The 24,112-nt window shown below is 38.5% G+C and overlaps 1 protein-coding gene across 1 annotated transcript in view; it reads left to right on the top strand.

Annotated features, from left to right (window-relative positions):
• LOC116034797 (cingulin-like protein 1) overlaps positions 1-24,112 on the top strand; it is a 78,726-nt gene that overhangs the window by 10,312 nt on the left and 44,302 nt on the right. Inside the window, exons 2-3 of the mRNA XM_031277539.2 lie at positions 14,701-14,814; positions 19,482-19,612. The gene's annotated coding sequence lies outside the window, so the exon portion shown is untranslated. The remainder of the gene's footprint in view (positions 1-14,700; positions 14,815-19,481; positions 19,613-24,112) is intronic.

Below are 24,112 nucleotides of genomic sequence, written 5' to 3'. Positions count from 1 at the left end.
GCATATTCCGAATGCGCTGTATACATGTCCAAAGAATGCGTATGATACTGGAATATCCCACATGTCTTAATCGGTAAATGCTATATTTGGAAAAAGTCCTTATTTGGAATATCCAACCGGAATATGCTGTTTTCATGACCTGTATCAAATTCGGAATATTGTCATATTCTGAATAATACTGGAATATTGGTGTGCATGTAAACGTCCTCAATATGTCCACAGTAAGTGGATTTCTGGTGGATCTGATCAGACTCTGTCAGCTCTGCGTGCCACTATCATCACAGGAGAGGAATGTGTTTTCTGAGGAAGAAGAAGAGTGTGGACAAAAAATAGAAAAATGAAGGCATCTTCAAAAATGCATTCCAAGGATTTAGATTAGCACTGAATGAACAGGTGGTAGGCACGATGTCTCAGGAGGGCCCTTCTGTTGCTGAGATGCAGCATCTTCTGCGCAAATCACAGTGGAGTCAAAGTTAAAAAAAAACAACTTTCAATCCTGGTTTAACTGACAAATTAAAGCTCAGATAAGATCTTGCATGGCCTGAAAGTGTTTTGAAACACTCCACTGGCATGAATGCCAAAGAAATGACTAATTATCACAAGGAATGTGTCGTTGATTATGTATGTTTAATATGAACTTTTCTAAACCAGAAGTGGGACCATGCCTACATGAAACAACTCCTGGAATGCTTTGAACGAAAGATTTAAGATACTTTTATATAACCCTTGCAGGTGATTTGGATGTAAGTATTCAGGGCACGCCATACAACTGAAGGCACTGAGACACTCACACTTCCAAGAATACCCATGATTCACTTGGGCACTACTCTTTCAAGGAAATAATCTGGTTAATGGTTTGTTCTCCCAACTCTTCACCAATTACAACAGCCTGCTGACACGTATTTAGATGAAGAGAATACTACTCATGTCTGTATGCTTAAAGCTATAGTGCATAGTTTCTGTCGCCCCCATGAGGAATTCTAAGTAATGACAACAAAACTGTTGGCGCGTCCAAATGATACAAGCCTTACATGATCGCGCATGCCCACGCGCCCCCACCCCTCCTCCACGCAGTTGCTAGTAACCAAGGAGGACACGGAGGATTAAAAAAACATGATGGACTCTTCAGAAGAGGTAATTATCAGCACTCAAGCTTCTGCGTGGGAAAGTTGCCGGACGACACAATCTTCTGAACATAGCGATACTGAGAAATTATCCATTTTTTTGTCTCGTTTTACAGTTACATTCGTTCCTGACTTAAACTGCACACTGACGAGTTACCCCGCTGAACTCATCTAAATGCTTCCCAGTATGTTTCTGCAGTGAAAGCCTTTCAGCCCATTTCATCAGCCTTTCCAAAGCCCACATCCCCCACCTTAACATAATGTTCAGGGCAAACAGTTTAAATTTTGTTGGAGCCCATTTTCTACATCTTGTAATTTCTGCTGCTAATGGATGCCTGAGAGTTGTAATTATTCATCTCAGTCATTTCAAAACTGCCACTGAGCTTTTCCTGAAATGCATCTTAGTGCATTTTTGTATTTTATCACTCCTTGTTTTTTTCCCCTCCAAGTTTTAATGAGTGTTGTTTTGCATTATGCAGTACCTCCAGGCTTCAATTTGGCATCTGGGGAAGTTGGCTTGACTCCAAGACTGTGGTCACCCAGTGCTTATTACTCATTAAGCCTCGTCGGAGAGCCCGAGTGGGTGCAGGCTGGGTGGATGCTAGGTGGGAGCTGCAGTGTTCGCAGAGTAGATGTTGTTGTCGTTTTTGTAGATGTTCTAGTTATGGAAGTGAACTAAGAGATAAGAAAGTGAAAGAGTTTGAAAGGCTTCATCGTCTGCATATCTTTCCTACTTGTACTGTTTATCTGTCTGTCTGTGTGTGGGCACATACCTTCTTTTTGTATACACTGGGGCTGGAGAATTATTGAAATTATTATAATGATTATGGTGTTGCTTCTACAATTAATTAAACCTAAACATTTGACCTTTTGATTTAGACTATCTTCCTAATATCAGAGCAGATTCATTAATAGGTCATATTAAGCGTTTGAACAAACGGCCGATGCTGTCTTTTTTCTAGTGAGGACAATTGTGCACAATAGCTGTGTGTGTGTGTGTGTGTGTGTGTGTGTGTGTGTGTGTGTGTGTGTGTGTGTGTGTGTGTGTGTGTTAGCATGTGATTGGGTGGTGTAGAGAGCTGTGTTGAGCCAAGCCTAAAATAACCTGAGGTAATACCTGTATGCAGTGAAAACATGCCATTAATCAGTCTAGTGTTCATAATGTGTGAGGGACAGAGTGGTGTTTTCCAGAACACGTCTCATTATTATTTAAACAAAATGCACTTTAACGGTTATTTAGTAAATCTGCCATGTCTGTGATGTGTTACCTTTCCCTATTTCGAACGCGGCATGAAAATTCTGAGAATGAAATTGTGGAAACTTCGGCTGCATTTTTGTGCCAAATTTGATTTTCCTTTCACTTCATCTACCCATACACTAGATGCACAAATTCTCCCTTCTTAGAATGACAAAGGGAAGGCAGTTTAGAAGGTGACAGATCATGACATGAGGAATTCAACACATTTTCTGTTTGAGTGCTTTTCAAGAAACACAGAGGCTGCAGGAACTGGTTGTTCTGTTTTGTTTTACACTGATAATGATGGGGTAGAGAGAGATGTAATACAGGAACTGGTACGACTCTGCTCCAATTAAGAGGGGAGGAGCAAAGAGGTGAGAGCAAATACAGGAGAGGTGACATCTTCACTGCATCATTAAGTACAGACAAACTAGTTCTACTGTTTTATATAGTTGGTGTTTAGAGAGAGACCGAGATATGCATGCCATACTGTACAATCCACTTTGATTAGGCCCAGGCAAAGATCATTTATACTAAAGATAGCGCATTTCAAGTAGGCATGGGCCGGTATGAGAATCTGACAGTATGATAACCTTCAGCAAAAATACCACGGTTTCACGGTATTGCAATTACAGCTCTAAAATGTATTATTTTGAAATGTCTGGGTAAAGAACAAGAAACTCTTTTCCTCCATTGAACACACTGTATTTTATTTTAAACTGCATATAGAATATTTGGTATATTTTTAAATGTGTACCATATTAAGTTCAAACAAATAAAACAATCATATTGTTTTGATGTGGATTCCCCTTTGCTGCCAGAACTACTGCTGCCCTAAAAATAAGAAAAATAAAGACAGACATGTTCATTTAACCGGAACGTCATGCAAGCACAGACACTTGCACCAACAACAGGAAGGGGAGGGGCCGTGATACTCTACACTGCACGTTGGCAGGCAGAGGGATTTATGACCGGCACTTTCTGTCCGCGACTACTCATAAAAAACAGCTCATACGGCAGGAACGGTGCAACAGTTTTGAAACTGTGACTTTTTCATACCGTGGTATACCTTAAAACCGGTAACTGGCCCATGCATGCCTAATTTCAAGCAGCGCCAATGGTATACAACGGTCCACACTTCCTGTCTCCTAAAGGGGCGTTTGAACGTGTAGTGAACGGCGTGTGGATGAATGAAAAGTTGTATTTGAATATTTTATTAAGATGTTCTTTTGCTAATGTTAGATATTTACAGAGCTAAAAGACATATTTAGCATCACAGAGATTAGTTTAACGTTAGCTGATGTTAGCTTCTCTGTGTAGCCAGACCTCGCGAGAGTTCGGTCCTGAGACAGAGACAGATCTCAGACATTTAATTTTCTCCTGATGTGTCCATCCGAAAAAGGCCATTTTAGTGTCAGAATGTTCTGGAGATATGTGGCTTGTGAAATATGGGTCCAATATTTACTTACATATGACTATGGAGCTAAAGGATCGCTCAATCTGTGTTCACGTTCACTTCTCCCATTGGAATCAACACACTCAGGACCTGCCGCTACTCTACTAAAGAGACGTAGCCGTGGCGGGGCCCACATGACACAGATCACAGGAAACTACTCCAAGTTGGGGCGTCTCTGGTCCAGGATGAACTAATCCAGTAGGACCAACCTGCCTTGGTCTTCTAATGTAGCGAGGGGCAGCAAATGTCCGGTTAATTTCTACAAACTCATGTAAACTGCATTTCGTCTTAACTTCTAGTTATGTTTCCAAAGTGACACCAGGGTTCTTCCTGGATCAGAATGAACCTTTTGGGGGGGGGGGGGAACTACGCACGGCAGTAAGCTTGATCGGTCCGCGTACAGGAAAGGCAATGAGTCTGTGTTACCTTATTTGAAAGAAATCTATGCATTTTCCTGTTATTTCTGACAATTTTATGAACAAAAAATGTATATTATGCTTGAGTAAATAAAACCCCAATTAACAAAACTGGTTAAAAAAAATGATATTGTTAGCGGAGGTGCTACAGTAAATTGAACACAATTTGTTGCACAAATATATTTTTCATCTCAGTTTTAATATTTTGGGTGTAACATTTAGGAAAAGGGTAGTAGTTATAATACTTGTTTACTCAGCCTGGTGAAAATGATATTTTTGTAAAAGAAGGAAGTGTTGGCTTTACCTTAAAAGTCCTTAATGGTGCTACCAGCCAGAGGCAAAGATCCATTCACAAATAAGCACTCACATTTTTCCCTTTGGGCGTTTCTTTTTATTGAAGAAAAATGCAAGAAGAAAGTTTGTGATTACTCACCCTAGTTATTGTAGTGCTAGACAAAATATTTCTAAAAAAAAAAAAAAATTCCACATTTAGTCATTGTTTTAGCTCCCTGCAGTAAATTCACATCATTTTTTTTTTACAATGTTAGTGAAGTAAGACCCTTCGTTAAAAGTTGTTACCATTAGGATGAAACATTCCTGGTCAGTTAATGAGCCTGCAGGGCGTCTCCTGCTGTTCAATCCCAATTTAAAGCTGCTGCTGGATCAAAGTGCACCAGCACACAAAGTGACATACCACAGTTGTTAGTCATGAGCAAGGCATGCTGGGTAAAGGAGTTCCCTCATGTATTTCACAACACACAGATCTGTTTGCTGAGTAATGAGTTGTGGGGTTATCATGACAGTGCATGTCCACAGACTTCTGGCCTGTGATAAGATAGACAGATGATAAGGATGGAACATGTTTAGTCTGATGTATTTTAAAAGTACTTTTGGAAAAAGAATTAAACTTCCGTGGTATTTAGGATTTTTCTTCTTTGGATTTACCGTTTAAAAAAAAAAAAAAAATATTTCTACACTTTTGCCCATTGCTCTTTTTTATGCCTCCATGCCGGCGACAGCCATGGCCGGAGGCATTATGTTTTGGGGTTGTCCGTACGTTCATTCACCCCATTCATGTGAACGTGATATCTAAGGACCCCCTGGAGGGAATTTCCTCAAATTGGGCACAAACGTCTGATTAGATTTTGGAGTTCAAGGGTCAAGTTTACTGTGACCTCACAAAATGCATTTTTGGCCATAACTAAAGATAATTCCTCCAATTCCTTCCTCCAATTTCAAACTATGACAACATTTGTCACAATTCACACACATATCTAAAAATATGAAATTATGACATTTTTTATCCAAAAGGTTAAAAAGGTTAACTTCACTCTGACATCATAATGTTCTGCAAAAACGCTTTTCTGGCCATTATTAAACGCTATATCTCAGGAACAGGAGGAGACATTGTGACCATATTTCACATTCAGAAACTACATTGGTGACACTAATCTTGGGTGCCCACCTTGAAACTGTGGTGATTAAGATCTTCTGTGCTGCTGGGTTGAAGATGTGTGTGAAGCATCCATGTTTTGCCAGATAATACACTTAATACCTTTTTTATAAATTGCTTCAAAGTCTTCACTACATGTATTAAATGAGTTTGAACAATTCAATTTCAATTTTATTTATAGTATCAAATCATAACAGGAGTTATCTCGAGACACTTTACATATAGAGTAGGTCTAGATCACACTCTATAGTTTACAAAGCCCCAACAATTCTAGTAATTCCCCCAAGAGCAAGCATTTAGTGTGACAGTGGCGAGGAAAAACTCCTTTTTAGGAAGAAACCTCGGCAGACCCAGGCTCTTAGTAGGCGGTGTCTGAAGGTGCCGGTTGGGGATGTGATGAACAGTGGCAATAATAGTCACAATACAGATAATGGAACAGTGACTACAAATGGTAGTCGTAGTAGTTCATGTCATAGCAGGGCACTGCAAGGCAACAGGGAACAGACAGACAATGTAAACTGCATCTTGACTGCAGTCGGCGGAGGCATTCAACCGCAAGGGGATAATTCTACTTTTCTGGTAATAGACTGCCCTGTATGAATGCATTTCTATAAAATAGTATAAATAAATTTAGCATAGAAAAACGATAAAGATGATTTTTTTCTGCACGATACTAAGTCTGCACATCACCTAGGAAGGATATACAGTGTAAAGACAGACTGTGTAAATAACAGAGGTGATCGAGTGATTCATAACTTGATGGAGGAGATGCAACCTCACCTGACTGCATAATATTATTTGTTCAAACAGGGAGAGTCTGCAGTGTCTCATCTGAAAAGAATGAGACGCTCCTCTGAGCTGCTGGCAGTGTTTCAGTGAGGAAAAATAAACTCTTTTACTATAGTTTTATTTTTACTGAAGTAGTTTTTGTTTAAAATACTATGGCAAAGGAAATAAAATGAGTTCCAGCAGCACTGCACTGCACTGCAGATTGTTAAGTTGTATTTATCCTGACATTTTGGTTTTACAGCACATTTATTAGCTGGCAGCTGTTTTCAGCCAACAAGCTCTGACTCTACACTACCTGCTCATCATCAAACAGCAGACAAAGTTGGCAACTAGATGATGAAGAAAGTGGAACATTTAGCAGCTAAAGATTTTTCCAAAACCCCAATAGTTAATAGAAAAACTTCCCATTGGACCGAAAGCTCATAGTCCAATCTGTTTTCCCGAAAAAAAAGCCCACTTTAGATTATTTAACTAAGTTCACAGAAGAGCTGTTAACCAAAAAGTATTTCTTTAGGAGTCATACAAAGTCATACGTTTTATACGTTATCTGTTAAGTTGAGCAATATGTCAATAGAGTCTGGTCTAGATGTGCATGTATCATTGGGGAGAGTGGAACTTAGAGAAATAATTAAAGAGGGCTTAATGAAAGAATGGCAGAGGGTGCGAAAAGGAAGTCAGGGGTAGACACTACTTCTCTATACAACCTAAAGTTAAGAAGAGATGTTTCTATACTTCTCTGTCCCATAGGGACTCAGTTAAACTGTGTAGATTGAGATTGGGGCACTGTGGGTTAAATTACTCTTGGTTCATTGTAGGAAAACATGTTTCTGGCTTGTATAAATGTGGGAGTCTTGTAAAAAGGATAGGGCAGAAAGAAAACTATTCTTTGTTAGACTGGCAGGACTTGCACATGCAAATTTAGCTAGCCATAGTTAGCTTACCTAACCTATGTTTTTTAGGCCTTAGTATTGGGATATTTGATGCATTTTCTTGTTTTAAAGTGTCAGTATTGGGAATCCTAGCTATACTTTATATTTTTAAAGCATTAGTTAAAAAAAAACTGGCTAAAGCCTTTTTAAATAGTTGTTGTATGAACAGTTAGCTATGTTGTTCTATTTAAAACCTTAGACACATTTCTACAATTAGCCTTTTTGATAATGAAGTATGTGTTTAGCTTGTTTTCGTAATTTGGAAGTTGTAAGTCTTTTTTAAGGCTAGGTATTAGAATATTTGCTTTACAATTGAGATTGGGGCACTGTGGGTTAAATTACTCTTTGTTCATTGTAGGAAAACATGTTTCTGGCTTGTATAAATGTGGGAGTCTTGAGACCGTAAGGCAGGTTTTCCTAGAATGTAAAAAGGATAGGGCAGAAAGAAAAGTATTCTTTGTTAGACTGGCAGAACTTGGATTTGAGGCTTTTTTCTTCAGTTCCTGCGTGACACAGGACTGTATGTAAGAATTTAGTTCATCTTTGACCTGTGGAGCACAGTTATAAGCTTAGCAGCGTGTACACTGCCGGAAAGAAGAAGAAGAATAGTCTGGCAAATAGTAAGGTCAGTGAACTCCAACTCCAGAGTGTGTATTTTCAAAGCAACGGGCCTTCGGAGCAGTGAGCTTTTGTTTCCAGGATAACGGACCGTTGGACTATGGGCTTTCGGTCCAATAGGACATTTTTCGAATTACTGGGGTTTCAGAATAATGGGCCTTCAGACCAATGGGCTGGCCCCTAAAGAGATGTTGATGTTTTTCCAAGAGGTGGTGAGACCTAAACAGAGCTAAAAGAAAAGTGAACATTGGACTACATCAGGTGGCCACAAACATGACTCTACTGTAAATGGGATGATAATGCTCTGTGTCTGCTGGATGTGTATGTATGCAGCTGCTTGCTAACATGTTAGCCAGAACAACGTTTTTGTCTGGGATGTTCAGCTTGTTGTGCTTTTCCAAAAAAAAAAAACTGATTAATGCAGCTTAAACTAGTTTTCAAACAAAGTTTAATTTCACCTCCACTACTTGATACTTACTCTACAGTACTTCTACTCGAGTACTATAGAACAATTCACAGAGCGGTCCTTAATTATGCACCACACTTGAGTCCATAGAAAGGTTATTTCTACAACTACAGGCCAGATTTCCATCAAATTGGCTGTAAATAATCATGCTCCCCCAAGGAGGAATCCCAATACGTTTTGGTGACTGGACCTTTACTGCTCCACTATGATGACATAATCAAAATTTTTAGACACTGGATATCAAAATGTAATGTGCCTCTTGTACTGAAATTATCTGATTTCATTCCTGCTCCCCAGAGGATGAACCATTTAGATCTTAATGTCATCCTCAGGACAAACTACATTTTGTTCGTTTTTTTCTGTCCAACAGTTTTCGTATAAATGTTTAGACTGTTGCAGAATCTGGCAGGGTTTTAGACTTTTAATCTTGTTACATAAAAGTGTGTGTGTGTGTGTGTGTGTGTGTGTGTGTGTGTGTGTGTGTGTGTGTGTTTGAGATACAGAAACAGGGCATGAAAAGCACAAAGTCAACATAAAGGGAAAGAGAGCTGCAGACATGCAGGGAGGACCGCCCTTCTCATACCTGCTTATCAAGGTGTGTCTGACTTGGCGACCTGCCACAGTCATCAGGCCCCACCCAGACACACCCTGGGGTGAGAATTAGGACTCCTGCTACTTGGGTGGGGGTGTGAAGACAGGAACTCTGATCAAATCCAACCTCAGGTTTAGTCATGGTTTATTATTCCTTGGCGCTGACTTGACTGGACTAGTTTGTTTATATTGTTTCATATTTAGTGTCGGGACAGTAATAGCAAAATATGCTCTTTTTAAAGCTTTAATATGGTATGTATTTTGAATGCAGTCTGGAATTGAGACGCATCTTGTTCCACATATTTAGTTCATCCTGTTTTAGGTTTGGTTTAGTTTGGCCCAGTTTAATGAGCATATGACATCATCTGGCTACTTTTTGTAGCTAGTGCTAGCTACTTTCATTGGAAAAAAGTAACACACTGACAAATTTGCGAATTTGGGTGGAAAAGAGTTCTCATTTAAGAAGTCTTGGACTCCTCCCTTCTTTCATAGCTTATGTTTTTTTTTCTCTGTCTCACACACACACACACACACACACACACACACACACACACACACACACACACACAAATAAGTAAACTGATCAATCAACCACAGAAACCCTGACAAACTCTGGCCGGATATTAACTAGCAAACTCACATTCTCTCTCTCTCTCTGATTGCCCATTCTGGTCAGTGGGGAGGTTGTAGTTAGGGTCATCTCTATGTACACAGCAGTGCAGCCCCACCCACACACACACACACACACACACACACACACACACACACACACACACACACACACTCACACACTCACACACTCAGGAACCCCCTGTGGTCTGAGCTCAGTCAGGAAATTAGTTTCGAGTCCATCTGTCATCATGAACACTTCTCTCTCTCCAAGTCCTGCAGTGAGTATTTTAGAAACCTTTTACATCTCTGAAGCTATTAAATAGCATCAGAACAGTGAGACAAAGTTTGATTTTAAAAGTTTCTCTGAAACAATGGGCTAGCTAACAAGTATTTTGACAGTTAGCTAAAGTTGGTTCCTTTTAAAGTCTATTTAAGGCTTTAGTATTGAAGAATTTACCAAATGTAATCCTTTGAAATCATTTAAGTAACAATATCTAAAGTTGGTTATAACCTAAGTACTGGGTGACTTAGCAAAAAATGACATTTGTTGTTAAAAAACATCTTACTTGCAACACACCTGCATTTGACATGCATTAGTTGACGTCTGCACATGCAAATTTAGCTAGCCATAGTTAGCTTACCTAACCTATGTTTTTTAGGCCTTAGTATTGGGATATTTGATGCATTTTCTTGTTTTAAAGCCTCAGCATTGGGAATCCTAGCTATACTTGATATTTTTAAAGCATTAGTTAAAAAAACTGGCTAAAGCCTTTTTAAATAGTTGTTGTATAAACAGTTAGCTATGTTGTTCTATTTAAAACGTTAGACACCTTTCTACAATTAGCCTTTTTGTTAATGAAGTATTTGGATGTTTAGCTTGTTTTCGTAATTTGGAAGCAATAGTGAAGTTAGTCTTTTTTAAGGCTAGGTATCGGAATATTTGCTTTACAAAATTATTAGTGTTAGTGAAAAGTTAGTTTTAAAGTGTAGTTTTTTTTAAGCCTTAGATAATTAGCTAGTAGATGCCTGGCACACACCACATGTGTCAGCCACAAGAAAGTCAAAAAAACTACAGCTCCCATGCAAATTTACAAGCATGGTTGGCAATATTGGTAGGCTACAACATCAAAACTTGGTTTTCTACATATCCATACATTTTGGGTAGAAAAGGGGTCTCATTTAAGAAGTCTTGGCACTCTCATAAAGCATTTTTTTGTCTTGTCTAAAGTAAACTTGTCGAGCCCACAAAAGTTCAGGGCTTATGGGAAATGGTGTTAGTTAAAGGACGCTTGTTTAACTGGGGTTACCAACATTTAGAGAACTGGTGAATTAGTGCTACAGATGTTAGCATTTGTGCAGGAATTTCATTTCAAACCTTGGACGATGTTATTCTGACAGTACAACCCTGTCTCATAGAAACTACGTTATACAGTACTAATTTGTTTTCCCAATGTAATTAGGAAAACAAATGATCAGTATAGAAACATAATTTAAAGGAGACAGGGTTGGACAGTAACAAAGGAAAGAATTATGACATCCCACATTCATCAGGTTCTATTTTACTTTATAATGAGATTCGATTTAGTTGAATCCAGAATGTCACGTGACTTTTTTTTGTCTTACCTCCATCATCATTTTAACAAGATCTTTTTTCAGAGGGATTAAAACACAATGGACTTGTTTTGATTGCATTTAATCAGACAACACAGCCTCCCTGTGTCACGAACACGCAGCCCACTTATGTTGTGAATGCACCTACTCATATGGTGAGTTAGGAAATTAATTGCCTGCTGTCCATCTGTAGTTTTTATATATGTATGAAGATTGATTTCCACCTTTTTAAGAAAAAAACATGCATACGAGGCACCTGGATAAACCGCTGCAGCACAGTCTTACAATGGCTCTCTGTGGGGGGTTTCAAACAGTGATGGTGGGAAGCTTCTGTTCAGTAGGCAGACTTGTTTTTGTTGTTACCAACATTATTGAACATTTCTGATGTTGTACTAATTTGACATTAAACTGCTGAAACCAACTTAAAAATCTAAAGTTTTTATAGAAGTTCTCCACTTTTGCTTTGACATAACGTAACATTTACAGTAGGTGTTCTAGTTTTCCTTTTCTTTTTGTGCTTTTTTTGGGGTACAAAGTCAGCCCAGTCATTGGAGGTATCAGACCTCATTTGATGCCACTCACACTGCTTCAGATTTGAACGGTAACTTCCACAGAACGAGGTAATCCGTCACAGTAAACACGAGTAGCAGAGAGTCATGTTTTTACGTGACCCCCCCCTCAGCTCACACGCTGACAGATAGAAATGGAATCCCTCTAAAGAACATGTCAGCTGACAAGCTGCACTCCCACTAATCGGCACAGTAGTTAATTTTAAACTATAGGTGCAATTGTGAAGGTTTGGGTATCTTTCTAGATTGGCTTTATTATCTTTTCTATTAACAGTCACTGATAGTCAAAGTAAAAAAAATCAATGGAAAAAGATAAAATGTAGGGAAGGACCGATACAGTTTTTTTAAGACCGATGCCAATTATTAGTAGTTAATGAAACCGATATATTTGGAACCGATATGCATATACAGTGAAAATGAAAATCTTTAAGTCAAAATTAAGATTTTGGAATGTTACAAACTCCAACTCATCAGCTCCAAACTTTGTTTAAATGCTTTGAGCAATAGAAACTTTCAACATAATACCCAGTAAAAGATAGTCAGACAGTGTTGTGGGGGGGAGACATTAAGTCAGACTCAGTGGTGAGTGGAACAGAAGCAGAGGGACAGACACAGAGTTTTAGGGAGCCAAAGTAGCACACTTTTTAATTCATTAACTTTTTTGGTTATCAGGCAAATAAAACGCAGATACAGATAATCTGCAAACTGACAAAAAACGGTCCGATAATCGGCCAGGGCCGATGATCTGTCTATCCCTAATAAAATGTACAAAATTATCACACAGTCTACTTCACATTAGAGCTTGTATCTCTGCTTGAACCTGATTTTGCTGCAATTTCTCAGATTTCCCCCAGGCTTGAATCGGGGCGGGTTTGGGCTAATTTCCCGGTGTTCTTATTTTATTTTTTGATTGCAGACTGTCTGTGTACCGCTGTGTGTGGCCGTCATCTTCTAGATATCTAAAAAAACAGTTGAAATTCATGTTTTTAATCAGGCTCTGACTCAAAACTGCTACTGTGTTTCGGGTCGGGCTTGGACAGAAACTAAGCGGGTTCATAGGGTCGGGCCTAGTTTTTTGGACTCAATCATAGCTCTAGAACTACTTCACATATGCTTGGATATGTATTTATTTTGTTGTTATTATTTGTGCTGAAACAATTAGTCGATTAATCGAGTAGTCAATTGAAAATAAATCAGTTTTCATAATCAACTGGTGGTTTCAGTTGTGTTGGCAGTCTTAACTTACTTTGTTTGCATTTTACACATGAAGGTTACCAAGAGTTCTACTCAACCTGTGAAAACAATTGGATAATGTCTTCTGTGCCTCTGGCAGAGCTTTTTAGTAAAGACTGAGAAAAACAAGCCCATTCAACAAGAAATACAACACATTTCTGATACCAAAATGCTATTTTGATCGTAGATTTCACTCAAATCTTTTACTTTATTTGAGTGCTTCAAACCTTCCAGACTTTCTTTAGTCCAATCAGATTCTGTCTCACTACTACTAGTTCACTGATGTGTTTTATATCTCAGATGCGAAACAGTTGTGTGCTGGTATTTAAGATATCTTAAATACTCACTGGAGCATAATTCAATCCTTACTGTTTCTCTCTATTCCACACCAATGAAAACGGTTTGAGAATCAGAGGAGGATTTTTGCCAGTTGGGTTGTTGCCTTAGTTTTGGTTGATGATGGCATCTACACACTTGGGCAAAATGTCCTTCAGATGAAAGACATTCAAAAACCAAAGTGCACATTTAGGCTACATTTACATTGCTACGTTTTGGGTTGAAAACCAATATCTTTTGCTACGTTTACACCTCACATTCACACTGCTCTGGCGTTTCAGAGCCCCTAAACGGGAGACATTTGAAAACACTTCTGACCCTGTTTTGGTTTGGAATCTGCAGGGTTGTGTTGCAGTCTCAACGGCCGCAAACGGAGACCTTTGGCAACATTGACGCCATTGTTTCGCCGCCTGATTGGGTCATGACATCTCGTTGTAGCTACTAACGTTACTATGGCAACTACCAGCAACGGGCTGAGTATACATGCTGCTTCCTGTTTACCCAGACAGGCGCATGCCCAGTATATGAGAATGTTTGTGAGATATGTGGTTAGGGCGTGTTAATTTAAACAGAGTTTAGTTCTTCTACTGGAGCTAAAAAACACTTGTATGCACGGAGATTGCTTTTGGCTCAAAACTCTGCTTAAAAAAACTAAACGTAGCAATATAGATGTAGCCTTAGTAGTCTAAAGAGAGATTTTTTTAAAAGCTTTAGTGCGTAACTTTTTGATATTAATGAACATCTGTTACATTCAAGCCATTGCCAAATGAGTTGCTACAAAGCTAATTAAGACTATCAGCTCCACACAACTCTCTCTGTATTTCTCAGTATGGCTGTGTTCAGAAGATTGTGTCGTCCGGTGACTTTCGTGCGCAGAAATTCGAGTGAAGATAATTACTTCTTCTGAAGAGTCCATCTTGTTTTTTAATCCTCCGTGTTCCCCTTGGTTACTAGCAACTGCATGGGGGAGGGGTTGGGGGGTGCGCGTGTGCAATCACGAGAGGCTTGTATCATGTGGATGCACCGACAGTTTTGTTGTCATTACTCAGAATTCCTCATGGGGTAGACGGAAACTACGCACTATAGCTTTAAAAGATGTTTTCACTACTATCAGCAGCCAATAGGATCAGACTCCCAAGGGTGGTTGGTTGCTGCCAAAGCTGTTGGTTGTGAAACACAAGGCAGATTGATGTTGATGTATGAGGGTTACTGTGATGAAAGTTGATGAAATACTCTGTCCGTCTCTCTTTTCTTTCAAAGTGTCCAGAGTTCCAGAGAAACAGAGAGGACTTCCCTGCTTCGCTAGACAAACTACGGCAGCTGATAGAAGACAAAGTTCACGTCCTACAATCCCCATTCACTGAGGAGCAACAGGTAAATGATGAGAAATCATTACAAACTCAAGTGTATATTATCTCTTATGTGAAGTTACTTGGTACTTGCTACTACTACTTCGAGTACAACAGGAAAAGTTAAGCATCATGTTGCTACTGTGTATTATAATCCAATTTTATTTTTTGTAATGTTGATTAACCGCTACAAAGCAGTGAAGTGTAGTACATTAACAAGGTGTATTGTGGTAAAAATGAAAAAAGTTTTTCAAGAATTTTCCAGATAAATTTTTTTTTTTAAAGAGATGAAAATATAAATTTGGAGGGATCATTTTCCTGAGCTATACGACAATCAATGTTGATGAGTCATTGTAGTAGTGGCATTGGGTGTAAAAATGGGTTTTGATGTACAGGACTTTTTTTGATGATCCTAGTTTTGATTAAGTTGAATCATACCTCAAGGATGATTGACACTGATAGACACCGCAGGTGCCATATATTAGGGCTGCACGATATGAGAAAATATGTGATTATGTTGTTGAATATCGCGATAAAGATATTACTCGCGATACATAAACGGATATTAAAAGCATTTCTGCTGCTTTCTGTATTCTTCTACAATACAACAAATTGCCTGTTGAATTCAAAACAAATGAAAGGAAATCATTTCCAACATTCTTTTTATGGGCAAAAGAAACATTATATTGAATACAAAAGGCACCATTAAAATAAAGAATGACAGTTACAATTTAAAGTGCAGTTTTCTACCGATACTTTCTTTCAACTAAACAACTAACTGTTTTGTGTCTATCGCGATATGCTGCAGCCTTTCGCGATGTTTATATCGCGATGACGATCTATTGTGCAGCCCTACCAGATATACGTAATGAAACGGTATTTAATGGTGGATTGGATCATGACCTAAAAGTCAAATTTTCCAGTTGGACAAATCTTCATGAAACACTTTACTCTTTAATGAGTTAAATCTCAATATACCATACTCAATATAATGTACAAATGTAAAGCAGCTTAACCTGAATGTGAAACATGATGCCTCCATTAAAAACAGTTGACGATTATCACCAGTGAAGCAGAACTATCAAGAGTCATTCTGTCTTTGCTGACGTTGAAACTCGTCTTTGTTTTTTTTTAACCTGATGTCTTCAAAACATGGATCTTTGCTAGAGGTTTCAGGGCTAATTGCTCAATACTGCCTTAACTGCATTCCTCCTAACGGTCCACACAGCGATTTGTTTATATCAGCACTCCCTTTGTGTGTTTCGCTTGCTTTTTCACTCCATTTCTCTGTGGGAATCTGTGTCCCTCTCTGTTTTTCACTGTCTGTCTTCCTCCCTCTCCTTTCCCTCGTTGTTGATCACTCCCGAGGCCATGCTCATAAAGACAGCTTAAATCCAACGTGTTCCCCCACTCTATTAAATCAATGTCATTTTTCAAAAGCCTTTCAATAGGCCCAGTGTGTAACGTGTTTAGCTGTTCATTATCAAAATCTGTGTTGCCCGTTCACAAACTTGTCCTTTTTCATGAATATTTACCACCATCATCAATTCCAAGTATTCCTTTTTGCTTGAAATTTTACATTTGCATTTGCATGAACTGGGGAAGACGCTCCATATTCATGCTCCATCTTGAAATACGTTAGCCGGTAAGGGACATACAGGACATACTGCTCCACCTTTCGCGTTTTCGCTGTCACATGATAAACTCACAGGTGCTGCTAATGCTGCTAATGGGTATCGTAGCTTCCCGGCCCCGGCAAGTTTGGAGAAGGAAAACATGGAGGACCACATATATTCAAAATCCAAATTTCACGAACAGGAGTCTTGAAAAGAGCAAGAGACCAGCTTTTTGAAGCGTGAAGTCTAGCTGTAATACATACTTTGAACTGCGTGGCGCGAAAGAGAGTTGTTGCGATATATGATCTCAACGCTAGATGGGAGAAATTCCTACACATTGGAACTTTAAATGAAACTTCCCTCACGTGACTTCCCTCACGTAAAACGAGTGTGATGGCTGGAAAAGACAGTATGCTCACCACTAGGGATCGACCAATACTGGTTTTTCAAGGCCAATACCCATACCAATTATTAGTAGTTAATGAAACCGATATTTGGAACCGATATGCATATACAGTAAAATTGAAAATCTTTATGTCACAATTAAGATTTTGGAATGTTACAAACTCAAAACTCAACACAAAACTTTGTTTTATGGTTGTTATGGATAAAGACTGACTCGGACTATGTTTTAGAACCACCTTACCCCAAAAGATTGAGACGACGGGAGCTTGCCCAACTCTAGCAAGACTCTCACAACTTCATTCCAATATTGGAAATTAGACAGTGGAATCGCTTGAAAAGTCGTTTGGTGTAAGGTCGGTATTAGTAAGGTAACAAACATACTTATTTTAACCCAAACCACGATCTTTTCCTCAATCTAACAAAGTAGTGTTGTGTAAATTAAAGTGCTCATATTATGCTTTTTGGCTTTTTCCCTTACCTTTATTGTGTTCTATATCTTTTCTGTGCACGTTATAGGTTTACAAAGTGAAAAAGCCCAAAGTCCACCCCAAAGGGACTTACCATCTCCAACAGAAAACACTGTTCACAAACTGCTCCAAAGAGCTCTATTGTAGTCCAGCCTTTACTTCAGAGACAAACATGCGTCACTTTGTAACATGTTATAATGCTCACCTAGCTGCTAGCGTGGCACGCCCTCATACTCTGCTTCTGACTGGCTAGTAGTCCTTACCTAGCTACTGTGCATGTGCGACTCCCAACAAAGATGGAGTGAAGAAGTGAGTGAGATGTCTCACTCTGTAGCTAAAACAGAGAGCTCAACACACAGGGTGAAAAGAGGAGCTGCAGCAATGTGCAAAAATATGGTGTTCTTTGAAAATTAATCCATGTAAACCTATTCTGATATAACCTCTAAATACAATTATGAACCTGAAAATAAGCATAAAGTGAGCACTTTAACAATGTCAACCACGTGTTGAAGACTATCGGACTACCCTGCGCGTTGAAAACTGTCACTGAACGGTTACCCACTGCATTAAAAAGTGACACCAGTGGGTCCTGACGTGATAATTGGGAGTGAGAGTGCGTTGGTGGAAGAGAGCACTGGCATTGAGAAGGTTACCTTTTATAGACAACATTCAAGTGAAAAGTAACAAAAGTACATTCATATTACATATGAGTTTTAAAGAAAAAAATCCGCAAATCCAAAAACTTCTCTACATTGGCTTGAGGAAGCAGAAAACCCCACACACTGCTCTTGCTGCAGCATCACCATTTATTAAAGAAAACTAACGTTTCAGTCCCTCTGGACCTTCGTCAAAATTATCAAGTCCTTGTTACTCACTATTAAAAGCCTAAGAGTAGCTAAACATTTGCATAATATCGGCTTATATTAGCTCATTGTATCATAATTATAATGTCTGGAAAGACACATTTTATAATTCCGCTTGTACGCTCCAATGTGGACGGTGAGGACTGAATCAGGCTTCTGTGTGAACAGAGTGCGAGTATGTCTCTCAGACTGAGTCAGACAGACAGACAGACAGACAGACAGACAGACAGACAGACAGATGAAAGGGAGGATGAGGGTGATCTTGGTGTTCTGCCAGAATGACTCAGTTGTTCTGTTGTCTTTCAGCCCACAGCCGCTCACTAACGATCTCTGTCACCTCGACGAGTTCAGACTCACAACGTGCTTAGGCGCTACCCACACCAACTTTATCTTTACTCGTCATATCCTTTAGTGTCTCTTTTGCTTTTCCCTTTTGTCTGACGGTCTCCTTTCACCTCCACTCTGTTGTCTCTCTGTCTCTCTGTCTGTCTGTCTGTCTATCTGCCTGCCTGTCAGTGATAAATCACTCACTTAAGTCTTACTCCACGTTGTTATGTCTGACACAGCCGACTACCGAGATCTGAAGCATGAGTTTATTTTAAAATGTATTTACTTAATCATGATTGGTCAATCACAGCATTCTACAGTCTGTTTTTTTCCTGTATAACAGTCCATTTCTATGTAGAACAGACCTTTGCGAAGTATAACGGGGTCCTGCATGGCCCTGTCGGGGTTCTAATTGGCAATAATGATCGGCTCGCTCTACATTATCCCGTACATATTCTCATATCAAGTTCTCTCCCTGACTAAATGTTATATGATGAGTTATGGAGCGTTTGTCTATCTCGTGTTTTTATTGTCAGCACACTGTATTTTTTCTCTAAGGCCCAGTATGTAAGGGTCTACCCTTTCACCCTGGTAACTAAAGGATGTTAACATGCCAATTCACTGTATGTTAGCATGATTATCAGGCCAGTAGTAGCAATATGTACAAACCTGAGGGACAGTGAATGACTGCCCCCCCCCCCCTCCCCCCCCCTCCCCCCACACACACACACACACACACACACAGACACACACACACACAAAGGATCATGTTGTTTTCTCCAGCAGAGAAGAACCTGCTGTTGTTATGAGATACAGTGAAACTCTAACTAAAATGATTATAAAAAAAGGTACGCACTAAAGCTTTAACAGACTGACCGCATGTAAACCTACAATCATGGATCACTGATGAAATGTTTGCTTTCCAGTTAGCCATTGCTTTGTGGACTTCCAATATGGCTGCCAGAGGGTGTGTTACAAAGCTTCTATAAGTGCTCTGTCTTGTCTTGTGATCAGGGTTTGGTGTGTGAGGAGAACACAGGGAGAGAAGGACTGTGGAGGTTTGCCGTTTTGAGTAAGAAGCTGACCTTTCACCTCCAGCAGCTGCAGAAACAGACAGAGCAGGAGCTCAGCAACATACACACACAGTGAGTCAATGGCATGCTATGCAGTGTTGGGCAAGTTACTTCAAAATGTAATACATTATAGATTACTAGTTATATTACAATATTACTGTCTCTGAATTGTAATGATTTGCACTACTTTTGCATTACTTTGGAGTTACTTTCACCAAAATAACGGCAGAAGTATGACTTGGCAGGTAACTTGTGAATTTCACCACGGCATCAACAAAGTCTCATCTTTATCCACTTTAATCGTAGTTTATTCATAATATTTTGTACTATTAATCTGAATCTGCAAAGTAACTGAATCTTTTAAATAAATCGTGAAGTAAAACGTACAATAGCCTACGTGACTCTGAATTGCGGTGGAGTAGAAGTATAAAGTAGGAGAAAATGAAAATACTCAATTAAAAGTACCTTACAATTGTACTGAAGTTGCCTATGGTATAGTTACTTCCCACTGCTGATAAAACGTAGGCCTAATGCTAATATTTACATGTTGCAAGCCTGAACATTAATTCCCAACATGTTTACATCTGTCAGCTGCTCGGACACATGGCTGTCCGCACTGACGTACCGTCACCTGTTGGGACACAGATGTCGTACCGTCTCTGGTTCAATTTAATGACATTTTTTTTTTTTTATAGTATCAAATCATAACAAGAGTTATCTCAAGACACTTTACAGATAGAGTAGGTCTACACCTCTATACTTTACAAAATATGATAATTAAAAAATAAAATAACATTACAACACAAAAAATAAATATATTATTATATTACATTTTCTAAAAGTTGACAACAGTCTTTTAAAACTCTTGAATGGAGAATTTAAAAAGTTAATAATTCAAAACCACAAAATGTGATCCTATTTACTAAAGAAGCTCTCCAAAGGTTGCTCATAAAATGTAACTGTCAACATGCATGTTTTGGGTCATAAGAATTTGTGTATGATTCCCAAAATATTTATTCTGTAAACAGGAAATACGGTCAGGGTATATTGACTGTAATACTAATATATATACAAGTAAAAGCCCATGGACGAACCCGGTTGTTTTTATTGAAACATACCGTATTGTCATATTTTGAAAGAATATAGAAATGTTGCATTTTGGCAAAATCCTCACTTCTTTTTTCTGAAATTGGACTCTCCTCTTTCTATAAATCAGGACCATGTTATGTAGCATAGAACATGTGAGTAGGAGGCAGCTCAAACACGGATGTGGGAGTTTCACTGTATCTCATAACAACAGCAGGTTCTGCTCCGCTGGAGAAAACATGATCCTGTGTGTGTGTGTGTGTGTGTGTGTGTGTGTGTTTTGTGTGTGTGTGTGTGTGTGTGTGTGTGTGCATGTGTGTGCGCGTGTGCATGTGCGTGTGTGTGCTCTTGTAAGTCTATCTTTGTGAGGACCCAGTTCAGCCTTTGCGCTTGGATTGATTTGTTATGTATATGTATGTGTTTATATGTACTTTTTTCCCCCGAAAAGTCAAGAATGAATGTCCATGTTAAGGGGAGACGCTACAGACAAAAACATCATTTTTCAATTTTGAGTTTTTGGGCTATTTTGCTTCCGTAATGTCTTCTTTCAGACTATTGTGGAAATACATGTTTAGGCGTTTATTTTACTACACTTTGTCTATTTAAATTTCTCCTAAATTCAGTAAAAGGTAGCATTAGACAATGCCTCATTTGGATATTTATAGATTTTCAGAAAACTTGTAATTCAATTTTCTATTTCCTTGTTTTTTTTTTTCTAATTTAAAATCTGTAGCCCTCAAAGTGAAACAGTTTAGGAACCTTCTTCAGTAACACTTTACATAAGAGTGACATGACACTGTCATGAACACATGACACTGTCATGACACATGAACCCTAACCCTAATCCTAACCATAACTTGTCATGACAAAAAATGAATGACACTTACTAAAAGAAGCGTTATGTCATAAATGTTTATGACTTGTTTATAATGTTTATGACACGTTCATGACAGTGTCATGTCACTCTTATATACATACCTTCAAGTAAAGTGTAACCCCTTCTCTCTAAAGTAATGTAGGACTATAACTACGCAGCACTTCTCTACTATAAGTGGAGACGCTTAAATGTCAACATCCCTTTAGGCCTTTGCCAGTTTTAATTAGACTGTTCAGTAGGTTCATTACAATGCATCAATCTCATAATGACAGACACAGCAACATGCTCAACGTGTTTAATGTTATGTAACACATAGTTCTACTGTAATATTACTGGTGTTGTGTAAGGATTGACCAAAACTGTTTTTTCAAGACCGATACCGATTAATAGTAAAAAAACGATAACTGATATATTGAAACCGATATGCATTTACAGTGAAAATGAAAATCTTTAAATTAAGATTTTGGAATGTTACAAAATCCAACACAAAACTTTGTTTAAATGCGTTAACCCTCTGGGGTCTAAAGGCATTTTCATACATCTTCTTAAATGTACCTTTATAGGGCATCAGTTATTTGCATATAATTCATCCCCATGTGTTTCATATCAAAATGTTCAGAACAAACTCAGCTTTCCATATTGTGAGGCCCACATTTTGTCTAGAGCAATGTGTAAAGAGATAATTTGGCGTTAAAGCTGAAACGTTGATGTTCGCTTTTTGAAATTCCTCAAATCTCTTTTGAAAACAAACCTTAACTTATGATGTGTTGTACCAAATGTTTCGGTGATTGAAATGAGTTTACCAAAGTCTTTAGGGTTATATATGATTAAAATAGTAAATACATGTCTGAAATTAAATTTTGTAAAATCGCTTTTTGAGTAGGATTTTTGTCAAACATCGTTTGGAAATGCCAGTGCGTCTTTCGTCCTCAGAGGGTTAAGTAATTATTTAATAAATTAGAAACTTTCAACATAATACCCAGTAAGAGACACAGAGCTGTAGGGAGCCAAAGTAACACACTTTTTAATTAACTAACTTTATCAGTTATCAGGCAAAAAACAAACAAACACCGATACAGATAATCTGCAAACTGCCAAAAAACTGCCAAGTCCCCAGGGCCGATAATTAGCTAACCCTGGTGTTGTGTTCAGTGGATAGATAGATAGATAGATAGATAGATAGATAGATAGATACTTTATTGATCCCCAAGAGGAAATTCAAGGTCCTAGTAGCTTACAGACATCACACACAACATACACATACATCACAAACAGGATGATAAAATAACAAATCCACATGAACAATATGGACAATAAAAGAAAAGATACTAAATAGAAAATCCACATGAATGTACTAAGCGACTGATCCTGTGATTCAGTATGCAAGTTAAGGTGCTCTATGAGAGTGAGTGTCATGGTGGTAGTGCAAATAAGTCCAATACTGCAAGGATAAAGTCTAGAGACCAGCATTACATATGGACAATATAAGGGAATAATGTAGACATAGTAATATAAAAACTATAGCAGTGCAAGGATAAAGTTTTAAAAAAGACAGCATTAAATATGGGCATTATAAGAGAAGAATGTAGACAGTAGGATAGACACAAATCAAGATGTTGATACAGACCATACGGCAGTTAAGGGTAAAGGCCTTACCACAGCATCATTACAGGCTATTGCATCTCTTCACCAACATTTCACACAAACCAAAATCATCCCGCTAAACAAAGCTGCTTAGCATTGTGAATTTTTTTTTAACTCCATTTGCTAAAAGTTTGTCATTGATAGGATGTAATATCAGTCTTTAACGTCAGTTGAACCCACTCTCCTTTGTTGTAAATGTCAATAAATTGATATGGACAGCATTCCAATTAATACTTTTCATCGCCACACGGACGTTTCGGGCAGGACGCCCTTCTTCAGCGTGTTTCACAGACATACTGTAAAAAGTATTTGAAAAAGAATCCAAAGTATTAATTGGAGTGCTTGGAGATATATATATATATATATATATATATGATTATCCACATTTAGGATTCAGCACCCAGTCTTCAAAGTCTTCTAAGTTTCAATGTGAGTTGAGCGTGTCAAGTCTCATTTTAATAAATTGATTCCATCCATTAAAATGTTTCAAAATGACCTCCATGCCAAAAAACAAATAGTTTAGAAAAACTATATGGAGTAAATCTTTGCTAACCATGAATTTTATTGCACTTCTAGTTTAACAGTAAAATTGGCAGTATGCTCCAAATGAAGTGCTTGTTGAATCTTCCAAAATGATTGTCTATCCACGACTAATCTGTGTCTGGACACAACACCAGAAAAAGTGCCGGAGGGGTTAACTTACTTTGGGCCACAACGATCCAAAAGGAAAACCCTAAATCTGGGAATCCAGAACAACTTATCAGAAATGACGATTTTTTTCTTCTTCTTCTTCTGTCTGCAATTGTATTTTGGACATCAGGCTGGCTAAAAAAAACAGTTTGAAGTCCTGGTTATAGCTTTTCATATGAAATATGAGAAAGTGAAAGTTCCTGGTGATTTTCTTCCTGGTTTGGTTACAGCATGCGTTGTGTTGACAGTAAACGTTGGGATAGGTGGCTGCTGCC

The sequence above is a fragment of the Sander lucioperca genome, chromosome 14 (genome assembly GCF_008315115.2).
Source record: "Sander lucioperca isolate FBNREF2018 chromosome 14, SLUC_FBN_1.2, whole genome shotgun sequence".
Classification (NCBI taxonomy): domain Eukaryota; kingdom Metazoa; phylum Chordata; class Actinopteri; order Perciformes; family Percidae; genus Sander; species Sander lucioperca.
The sequence above is the reverse complement of the archived record's forward strand: the minus strand, read 5'-3'. Positions and strand labels throughout refer to the sequence as shown.